Genomic DNA, 7,422 nt, shown 5'->3' on the forward strand with positions numbered 1-7,422 from the left:
ATTTGTCTACACCTCCGAATTCGATTACACGCAAAGTCATATTCCACAAGTCACACAGGACAGTGGAGATACAACTACTACAATACTAGTGGTACTACTACTAACTCAGACAGCTCCGTAGTAGTCCTCATAGAAGTCACCTCCATAGCCTGGAAGTTCAACGTGATCATCCGGAAACAGACGGTCCTGAGGAGCCTGTGGACCATAGGGGCTAGGATGAGGTCTTGGACCAACAAACGGTGGCCTGCGGGGACCACGGGGTGGGGTGATGCCTCCCACATCACGCCAATCCACCATGTCTGGCAGAGATGATCTCACAGGATACAGATCCCTTGTATCCATACATCCAGCTTGCACCGCAGGTGCAAACCGAGTCAATGTGGCCCAATGATCAGCACGGGTATTGAAAAGCTCCAGCCTCAAGGCCCGATTCTCTCGGTCCTTATCTTCGAGCATCTCGGCAGTGGTACGAGTTAATGAGTCCTCCTGAGTGGAGTCAGCATAGATAGCCTGAAGATACCCTTGCGCTCCCGGAAGTGAAGCTGGCATGTAACGGAAGTCGGTGTTCCGAAGCAGGCCAGTCCGGACTCGCAAGATGGTCATCATGGAATAGGCAGCATCCTGCACAGCCATCTCAACGGTAACCCCGAGTCCATAGGAACAGTGAAGGGGCTCGGTAGATCCAGGATAAGAAGGAAATATCCTGACGGTGCAGAAATACTGGCTTTGATTAAAGTCGCGGAACTGCTCTTCGACGGTGTATTCGGGATACCAACGGTAACCCGTCTCGATCATGACCCGGACTAACATAGCAGTATGACCGGGCACGTCGAGGCACCTGGTCAGGCGAACCACTTGGTTTTGAACACGGTTGGCCATCTGAAAGCACAACCACAATGCAAAGACATTAGAATTTCTAGGGAAAATTGGACAGCATAAAGGCTGTAAATGCTCAGAAAAAGATTTGAGACATCCACAACAGTTCATACCACTCAACAACATCATATCAAGGTTCTGATTCAATTAGCAACATACTAAGAATAGTAGAAACTGAACTGGGACTTGTAACAACAATCCTATAAGCTACTACGGATTAGTAACACGTGAACCTGATAGAAGAAGAGAGCCTAGTCCTTACCACGTTGAATGAGGAGAGAATGACTCAGATCAGAGGCATAGGTAAAGGAGTAAAAAGAACCTTACGTTCCCTCCCACAATCAATTCCCCTACATATAACTAAAGCATTTCTAGACTCGACATCGACCAGTTTGGCTCAACGAACCTACAGGCAGTCCGGCTCTGATGCCAACGCTGTCAGGACCCCGATTCCGAGTCACATCGATCTAGCCGGTAACACCTCATATCACTTTGCGGCCTCACGCACGGTACCCCACGGGTGTCGCCTTACCATGGCCCGGGACCGTTTGCGCCTTTTGGCTCACGTATATGATAGTGCGCCTTTTGTGCCTTTTAGCAACCCGGGCTGACATGGCTAGTCGTGAACCCAAAGCGGCACAGACCTATGGAGACAGGCATACATGAATCACATCGAGCATGTCGATCATCAACGAGTGATTCCGGGCTGTAGCAGGCTAGGCAGACTCCGGAAGTCACCGCGTGACATTCCCGAAAGGGACAGACATAGGAACGAAGTGAAACACATGCCGGCCAGTCAAGTGTCCTGAACAGTAGTGCTGGGCTAGCAGGACTCCGGTGAACCGGGCTGTAGCGGACTACTATGGCTCGAGGAACACTAGACTACATTTCCCCATAAGAAAGGCTGCCAAGGATAAACAACTAGATTGTCGGATCCCACTCATACCAAGCATTTCAATCATACACACAATATGCCCGATATGAGTACATACAACATGGCATCACAACAAAACTCTACAACTCAAGTACTTTATTTAAAGGCTCCAGAGAGCCATACATAACATGTCATACAGATAGGGGTCACATGACCCGACACTCAAGTCATACAATCATACAAGCACATGCGGAAGCAACTAGTCTGAGTACAGATTCTAGAAAAAGAAGGCTTCCCGAAGCCTGTCTATCTACATAGGGCCCTCCATGGCCAGGATCACCACCTGGGTGGCTAGTCACTCGTCGACGTCAAGGTCTACGTAGAACCCATCGGAGGGGGCGGTGTTGTCGTCTGAAAACAGTAATTAAGCAAACATGAGTACAAAGGTACTCAGCAAGTCTTACATCAGAACCTATTATACATGCTTATTCTCAAGAAGGTGGTGGGGTTGATGCAGCAAGCCAGCTTTGACTCTTGGCTAAGCTATCCTACGGAACTCCACCAGTAAAATAGTTTTCGCACACGAGTCCACTACTCACCAACACAATACTCCACCGGGGATTCTCCCTCGTCATCCTACGAGAGGGCCATCCTCGGTACTCACACTTATCTTGAGTCTTTTAGTAGTATCCATTAATTTGTCTATGAACTGTATATGCAACCAAGTAGTCCTTTACCGCGGACGCGGCTATTCGAATAGTTTTATACCCTGCAGGGGTGTACTTCGTCACACATGTTTCCACCACTTAGCGTCTGCACACGACATGTGCTCGGCAGACTTCAAGCGAAAACCGACGTGGGTGTAGACCACGACCTGACTAACCTCACAAGTCTCTAGTCCAGGTTTATCGCCTATTCAGGTTCCATCCGCAAGGAAATCCGGCCGGGGTGTCCTCAACGGCCCCAAACGATGTGAACAGGGTTCCCAGACACCAAACGGGTGACTCGGTACACCGTGCCACGGTGTATCTACCGCAACATAGCCCACCCCTAGGGTCAGCGCTACGCACGGCCGCCAACACATGTCCTACAAACACCAGAAACTAGTTGCAACTCCTGGACAGAGGCGAGAGGGGTCAGTAAGTCGAGCGGGGTCATATTTCAGGGCCCAATGTGTGGTAGTAGCTGAATCTTAAATCACGCATACAGATCTCAGTTCTTAGGGACGGTCTCAATGAAACAACCCACCATGTACTCCTACATGGCCTCTCATCGATACCTTTACCAAAACATGTTCAACACATCCCTCACATTACCGACATAAGCATTTCACTCTAGCCCATCACCCAGATGAACCAGACCTGACACAACTCTAAGCATAGCAGGCATAGCAAGGTAGGAATCACATACATGGCTCAATCAACTCCTACACATGCTAGTGGGTTTCATCTAGTTACTGTGGCAATGACAGGTCATGCAGAGGATAAGGGTTCAACTACCGTAGCACACAGCAGTTTGAATTCGCGTTGTCTTAATGCAGTAAACAAGAGCAGAAGCGAGAACATGGGTTTGTATCGGAATGATCAATGGATGCTTGCCTGATGGAGCGGTAGCGGGATACTGCCCTTCAGTTGGATACTCGTGAATATCCACGGAGGCAGAACCTACCACGGAGAACACATCGGAACACAATCAACACATGACGATATGCAACAATATGATGCATGCTATGACATGGTAATATGATTGTGTCTTGGCCTAATGCAAGCTCAAATAGAAAGGGATGAACTCATTTGAATCAAAGATTCAAATATTAGCTCATTAAACATGGCATTTATAGTGCATTTCCTTATTATTCTTAAACAGCAAGGTAAACTTGTTTTTTCATGCATGAAACCATTACAGATGGATAGATTGAATTTTTCTGATAATTTTTCATATATAATTTATCTCATTTGGAGCTATGGTTGAATTTCTATGAATTTTTGAAGTTTGAACTATTTTCTGGAATTTCCTGTATAAAAATAAATCCAGAAAAACAATTACTGCGTTAGCAATGCGTCAGGGTGGCGTCAGTAGTTCAAAGGCGCCAGGCCAGGTCAAACCTGACTGGTGGGGCCCACTGGTCAGTGTCTCTGTGCACTAACTACGTTTAGTTAGCCTAATTGACTGGCAGGGCCCACTAGTCAGTGATTATACTAATTAACTAAACTATTTAGTTAGCACTAACAGAGTAATTAGTCGGGCGGGGCCCACGTGTCGGTGAGAGAGAGGGGGAGGTCAACCCACGTCAGCAGAGTCAACCTCGCCGGTCAGCGGGTCAAAGCCTGCCGGCGAGGCCAGACGCGGTGGCGCGCTGCGGAAATCACCCACAGGGCACCAATTGATGCGCGGGGAGCAGCTACGGGTAGCTGGGAACGAACCGCGGCGTTTGGTGGTGGTGGTTGGGCTCGGGGTGGCCGGAAACATCGCCGGCGACGAGCCTTGCGGTCGCCGGAGTCGGGTGAAAATGAGCCCGAGGCTACGGGGCACGGCGAGGCGTGTGGTGAGGTGCGTTGTGCCCCTAGGGATGCGGTGGAGTGGTTAGACTAGGTGGCGTGGCCGGTGTTTGGCCGGAGACACGTCGGCGATGAGCTCCACGGTGGCGCGTGCGGGTGAGCTTCGTGTGCTCGTTGTGGTGCACAAGAAGAAGAACGGGGAGGATGGGGAGGTGCAGCAGCTCACGGCGATCACGTAGAGGCAGACGGCGCGGTCGGGGACGAGCCGGAGCAAGCGGGGCGGCAGAGGCGATCTGGGCAGCCCGAGGTTGAAGACGAGCTCGGTGGAGTCATTTGCAGGCCTCCGGCGGGGCGTGGCTTGGTGGAGCGATCAAGGAGGAAGTGGCGGAGCTTCAGGACACGGTGGAGCAGCACGGGGACCGCGGTGGACGCGACTACGGTGGCGGAACGGCGACGGCTGCGTCGGCCATGGCGAAGGGGAGCGAGGGAGTGAGGCAGGGGGCGAGTGAGCGTGTCCAGAGGGTCGAGGCGGCGACGTGGAGCCTGTCCAGGCCAGCAGGGCGGCGGGGGGAGGAAGCAGGACGGCAGCCAGCTGCGTGGCGCGCGCTGGTGCCGCCGTCGAGCACCTGCCTGCCTGCCTGGCCGAGCCAACCAGCTCGCTGGAGCGGTAGCTGGGCTGGGCCGGCAGGTGGCCCTGGTGGGTGGCGCCAGGTAAGGCCTAGGTGGGCTTATTTCTCCCCTTTTTTTTGATTTTTGTTTCTGTTTTCTATTTAACTCCAACTGTTTAGCTTTATTAAAATACTAAAACATTTCAAAAAATCCTAAAAATAAATTTGAGCTCTGTTTAGATTATTTCCAAGAGGAAACATTTATTCTCAGAATTATTTGAGCATTTAAATTATTTTGTAGCATTTAAATGCCCAAATTCAAATACTTATGATTTAATTCGATGACCTTCTGTTGACCTAGAAAATTGTGCACCAATTTTGCCAGAGGTTCTAACCTAAGACAAAGAGGGTGAACTTTTTAGAAGGGCATTTCAGGTTCATTGAAAATAATTTTAGTAAACCCTAGTTGTTTCCAGGGGGTGTTGGGGGTTTCTGCTTTCCCCATTTCAAATTTAAGAGAAATTTAAACATGATGCACACTCTAATGCTTGAACTAGCTAGGGTGTGACAACTCACCCCCACTCAAAAGAATCTCGTCCCGAGATTTAGGATCCTCTGGAAAGAAGGTGGGGTACTCGAGTCGAAGATGATCCTCCCTTTCCCATGTGGCTTCTTCCTCGGAATGGTGTGAACATTGAACCTTGAGAAACTTGATATTATGACGTCGAGTGGTACGCTCGGCTTGATCAAGGATACGAACGGGATATTCCCGATTAGAGAGGTTATATTGTAGATCAAGCGTTTCGTGGTCCACTCCACGGATAGGATCCGCGAAGCAACGCCTGAGTTGTGAAACCTGGAAGACATCGTGAAATCTGGAAAGATGCGGAGGTAGTTCCAATTGGTAGGCAACTTCTCCTCATTTGGCAAGAATACGAAAGGGTCCAATGTAACGAGGAGCCAATTTGCCTTTGATGGAGCCAATGAAACGAGCCAATGAAACGATGGGTTCCCTTTAACGGAGTAACCCGAAGGTAAGCCTTCTCGTCGACTTCATAAGTCATAGGCTTATGTTTACGATCATATTGACTCTTTTGACGAGATTGGGCTGTTTTCAATTTCTCACGAATAACGCGAACCTGCTCTTCTGCTTCCTGAATCATATCCGGGCCAAAGAGTTGTCTTTCCCCGGTTTCTGACCGGTTAAGAGGCGTTCGACATTTTCATCCATAAAGAACTTCGAAAGGAGCTTTGCCCAAGCTAGCTTGATAACTATTGTTATAAGCAAACTCCGCGAATGGAAGGCATTTCTCCCAACTCATTCCGAACGAGATAACAGAAGCTCGGAGCATATCCTCCAGGATTTGATTGACTCGCTCTACTTGACCACTTGATTGAGGATGGAAGGCGGTACTAAAAGAGAGACGAGTTCCCATAGCATTTTGGAAACTTTCCCAAAATCGAGAGGTGAAGAGACTCCCACGGTCTGAGTTAATTTCCAATGGAACACCATGGAGAGACACTATTCGGGAGATGTATAACTCGGCTAGCTGGCTAGCGGTGATACTCTCACGAACAGGTAGAAAGTGGGCTACTTTGGAAAGTCGGTCGATCACAACGAAGATGGCATTATTCCCTCTCTTGGTCCTGGGAAACCCAGTGATGAAATCCATACTGATTTTATTCCATTTCCATTCAGGAATAGCCAAAGGTTGAAGGGTGCCAGCAGGCCGTTGATGCTCTGTTTTAACACAACAACAAACGTCGCAGCTAGCAATGTATTGAGCGATTTCTCTCTTCATCCTAGTCCACCAAAACCTCTGGCGTAGGTCTTGATACATTTTAGTACTACCGGGATGAATGGTGAGAGGGGATTCATGAGCTTCCTTAAGGATCAACTGGCGTAGATGTTGTTTCTTGGGAACCACCAGACGGTTCTCGAAGAAGACAACACCTTGCTCATCCATGGAGAAACATTTAGCAACTCCGCTAGCGATGTTTTCCTTAATCCGGGATATGCCCTTATCACGCTTCTGGGCAGCTATGATTTGATCCATAAGGGTAGGTTTCGCCACCAGGGTGGATAGGAATCCTCGAGGAACAATGTAAAGATTAAGCTTACGAAATTCCTCATGGAGAAGTCTGGTGGTACCAGTACGGGGGCAGATGTCAGGCGTCTTTTCAGTTCTTGAAAACTGATCTCGCACTGTGGAGTCCACTCGAACTTTTTATCTTTCTTGAGGAGTTCAGTTAGAGGTTTAACAACCTTGGACAAATTCTCGACGAAGCGGCGGCAATAGCTCGCTAAGCCAAGGAAGCTCCGAACTTGCTTGACCGTTTCAGGTGGAGTCCAATCAAGGACGGCTTGAACTTGCTCGGGATTGACAGCAATACCCTTACCAGAGATTACATGGCCTAGATAGGTCACTTTTGGCAACCAAAATTCACACTTGGAGAATTTGGCATAAAGGCGATGCTCTCGAAGTTTCATCAATACCAGCCTTAGATGTTCGGCATGTTCCTCTTCATTCTTGGAGTAGATGAGTATGTCATCGAGGTATACTAC

The sequence above is a fragment of the Triticum urartu genome, chromosome 6, assembly GCF_003073215.2.
Source record: "Triticum urartu cultivar G1812 chromosome 6, Tu2.1, whole genome shotgun sequence".
Taxonomy (NCBI): domain Eukaryota; kingdom Viridiplantae; phylum Streptophyta; class Magnoliopsida; order Poales; family Poaceae; genus Triticum; species Triticum urartu.